This window comes from Macaca thibetana, chromosome 13 (assembly GCF_024542745.1).
Source record: "Macaca thibetana thibetana isolate TM-01 chromosome 13, ASM2454274v1, whole genome shotgun sequence".
Lineage (NCBI taxonomy): Eukaryota > Metazoa > Chordata > Mammalia > Primates > Cercopithecidae > Macaca > Macaca thibetana.
The window spans coordinates 41,971,601-41,976,041 of NC_065590.1; positions in this window are offsets into that span (position 1 = coordinate 41,971,601).

Here is a 4,441-nt window from a genome sequence, read left to right on the forward strand (position 1 = left end):
CAGTGGTTTATTAACTACATTAGAGATGCTGTTAAAGGAATAGCTGAGCAATTAGGGGCTACTAGCCAGATGGCTTGGGAAAATAGAATAGGCTTAGACATGATATTAGCAGAAAGAGGAGGAGTTTGCATCGTGATTAAAACTCAAGGTTGTACCTTCATCCCAAACAACATCACACCTGATGGAAGTATAACAAAGGCATTGCAAGGTCTAACTTCTCTGTCCAGTGAGTTAGCCAAAAACCCAGGGGTAAATGACCCCTTTACAAGGTGGCTAGAAAAATGGTTTGGTAAATGGAAAGGAATCATAGCCTCAATTCTTACTTCTCTTGCAGCCATAGTAGCTATACGCTTTCTTTCTTTCTTTCTTTTTTTTTTTTTTTTTCTGAATTGGAGTTTTTGCTGTCTCCCAGGCTGGAGTGTAGTGGCGCGATCTCGGCTTACTGCAAACTCCACTTCCCAGGTTCACACCATTCTCCTGCCTCAGCCTCCCGAGTGGCTGGGACTACAGGTGCCCACCACCACGCCCAGCTAATTTTTTGTATTTTTAGTAGAGACGGGGTTTCACCGTGTTAGCCAGGATGCTCTCGATCTCCTGACCTCATGATCTGCCCACCTCGGCCTCCCAAAGTGCTGGGATTACAGGCATGAGCCACCACACCCCGCCCTGCCTTTTGTTTTGTTGGAGACATGGAGCTCAAGTTAGGAAGTCATGGATGGAGATGAAGATGGGATGGTCGATCATATAGATGTAATGCTTAAAGCTACAGACAGGGAAGAGATTTCCATAGGCATGGAAGAGAGTGTAAAGCTGGAAAAGCCAAGGGCAGTTGCTGTAACACTATTCCTTCAACCATTTTCACCAGAACTTTGGAAATTTGCATCTGGAATGAGTAGGTGAAGTGAATTAGTTTTGCCAACTGTATGGTTCAGGCTGCATCAACATCTATGTACAACCCACAGACTTCATGTCCAACATTTACATCTTATGACATTGTCTCATCGTTAAGCATCTTGAGGTAGGATAACTTTTTGAGCTACAAATGTGGAATTTCCCCTTGTATTTCCCCACTTTTCCTCCTCAGGCAGGCTTTGTTTTACTTTCCTCAGGGGCTGGCAGGATGAAGGCAGAAATTGCCTGCAAAACACTTCCTTTCCTGGCTTTGTTTTCAAAAGCCTAAGCCCCCTGAAGTGTCTGAGTGTACAGCGTACTGGAGGGAGAGGAGACAGGAAGTGGCTCTGAGGGAAACCTGAGCAGACAGTGGTGGATTTCCCCCAGGGTAAAAGATTGCTCCAAGCCAGGGGAGGGGTCCAGGGTCCTGCAACAGCTGGGACTTGTGCCCTGCCCTCTGACAACACCCAGGGAAGTGGCCAGACCTCAGAGAGGAACAGTTACAGGGCTCCCAGCCTCACCAAATATCCATGTGTCCCAAGGGTGGCGTGAAAGCTAGTGGGCTGTTAGAACTGAGGGAACCAGATAAATTGGGCCCTGGTGGCCTTGGCAGTGACCAGTAATGATCTATAACTAGAGGGTCTTCCTAGGACCTTGAAGGATGGCCTGAAGTAGAAAATCCTATTGGGTTTGGAGTAGAAATTAAGTTGGTTTAAATTTATTATTATTATTATTATTTGTTTTTCTTTCCCCTCTTTTTTTTTTTTTTTTTTTGTTTTTGAGACAGAGTCTTACTCTGTTGCCTAGGCTGGAGTGCAGTGGCACGATCTCTGCTCACTTCAGCCTCCCACTCCTGGGTTCAAGCAATTCTCCTGCATCAGCCTCCTGAGTAGCTGGGATTACAGGTGCGCACTACCATGCCCGGCTAATTCTTTTTTTTTTTTGAGATGGAGTCTCGCTCTGTTGCCCAGGCTGGAGTGCAGTGGCGTGATCTCCACTCACTGCAAGCTCCGCCTCCTGGGTTCATGACGTTCTCCTGCCTCAGCCTCCTGAGTAGCTGGGACTACAGGTACCTGCCACCATGCCTGGCTAATTTTTTGTGTTTTTAGTAGAGACAGGGTTTCACCATGTTAGTCAGGATAGTCTTAATCTCCTGACCTCGTGATCCACCCGCCTCGGCCTCCCAAAGTGCTGGGAGTACAGGCGTGAACCACCATGCCCAGCCTTATTATTTGTTTTGTTTAGAGAGGGGGTCTTGCTCTATCCCAGGCTGGAGTGCAGTGGCATGATGATAGGTCACTGCAGCTTCAAATTCCTGGGCTCAAATGATCCTCCTGCCTTAGCTTAGGACTACAGGTGCATGCCACCATGCCTGGCTGTTATAGTTTAATTAAAATTTTTTTTTGTAAATATGGGTTCTTATTATGTTGCCCAGGCTGATCTTAGACTCCTGGCCTCAAGCAATCCTCCCTCCTTGGCCTCCCACAGCCCTGGGATTACAGATGGGAGCCACCATTCCCAGCCTCATAAAGGAAATTTAAAAATTTTGTAAGGAAGAGGTATACTACATCAATAATACTGCCTGACCATCTTTGTACATATAACTTTTTTATACACAGGAATTTTTTTAAAAGATAGATTCACAGAAGTAGAATTACTGATTGAAAGGATATAGACATTTTTAAGCATCTTGATACATGTGGCTTAAATGCCACATGTGTGGCCTAAATGGATTGAGGCTTTTCAGATTTGGATTTTAAAACTAGAACCCTCTCTTCAGTAGGGTGGGATGGGGGAAACACTGGAAACCTCGTAGGAAGCAATTGCAATATTTCGTATGAAATGCGAGGAAGGGCCAGACTGAGATTATCTGAGATTATGGCATGGGGAGAGAGAAAGGGACAACATCCCGTATCATTCAGGAGGTGCTATCAATAACCCATATCTGCATATGGGTGAAGAAGTGAGGGAGAGGCAACAATCAAGATCTCCTTACTAATTTCCAGTTGAAAATCGAGTAGATGAAAATCCTATCAACTAAGAGGCAATGTGGTTTGGTGGGAAATGCCTGTGTTTTGGAGGTAACTGACCAAATTCAAATTCCAACTGTCCCAACTAATCAGCTGTGTGGCCTTGGGCAGGTTGTTAAAACTCTCTGAGCCCATATGCCTAGATTTCCTTATTTGTGAAATGAGGATAGTAGCATTTATGCCTACCAAACTACTGTAAGGATTAAATGTGACTTTTTTTTTTTTTTTGAGACAGTCTCACTCTGTTGCCTAGGCTGGAGTGCAGTTGCATGATTTCGGCTCACTGCAGCCTCCACCTCCCGGATTCAAGTGATTCCCCTACTCACTTGAATCTCAAGTAGCTCAGCCTCTCAAGTAGCTGGCACTACAGGAATGCACCGCCACGCCCAGATGTTTTCTGAATTTTTAGTAGAGACGGGGTTTCACCATATTGACCATGCTGGTCTCCAACTCCTGGCCTCAAGCGATCCTCCCCCCTTGGCCTCCCACAGTGCCCGGCCATAAGTGTGAAAATGTCTTTAACCGCCTGGCCCATTGGGGCTTTGAAGAAATTAATGAAAACAGATAACACTAATAGAAGACGATGTACAGAGGGTTAAAGAATATATTTGGTTTGAGACCCATTTGTTTAAGATGCATGAAATCTCACAAAATAGACTTTATCTTCGTATACTTTTGTTTTTTATTTTAATTTTGCTTTAAATTTTAATTTTGAAATAATTTTTGCTTTATACTTCTTTCTGTACACTGTTGCTTTCATTTTTTTAAGAGACCTAAAGGTATGAGAGGGACAAGGAAAGAGGGTGGTGATCCTGTTGCCCTTGTGGGTAGAACCGCGGAGGCAGTGGTGCAGTTCTCAAGCATGACCACAAGGTGGAGTCCGTAGTAAGTGGAAATGGTTTACTCTGGGTGGAAGGGGACGCGGCAGGATCCTGGAGCAGATTCGGTGGCAGTCGCAGAACCCTCCGTCCAGTTCTACAGGTGAGTCCCATCTAGCCTCTTCTGCCTTTTGGTGACTGACTTTTCATGATATAAAGTTAATCACAATTACACATACCAGCCACCACACACTCCCAGGACCCCAAAGAAACCGTGAACAAAATAATTACAATCACAACAGTTTACCTTTTGGTGGTTCTCCATTACCAGTTGCATGAGCTCCCAACTCCTTGACCTGGCAGTTCTAGGACTTCCAGTCTATGAGACCCCACTTACCTTTCTGGAATCTTCTCCTAATACTTTTCTACTTGGCCCATAGGCTCCAGTCAACTGCCTACTCACGGATCCCCAAACATGCCCCTCATTTTCACCTTGGCCTTTGCTTATTCTTTTCCCTGTTTCTGGAAAGTTATTTCTCCATTTCTGCTTACTGAAACCTCAGTCATACTCGAAGAACTCGTTACATCTGTGAGGGCTCTTTATGTTTCAAGTAACACCCAGACAATAGAGGGAAACTCTTGGCTCCTATACTGAGAAATACCGAGGTATTTAGTTAGCTTCAGGTGACGTCTGTTCCGCAG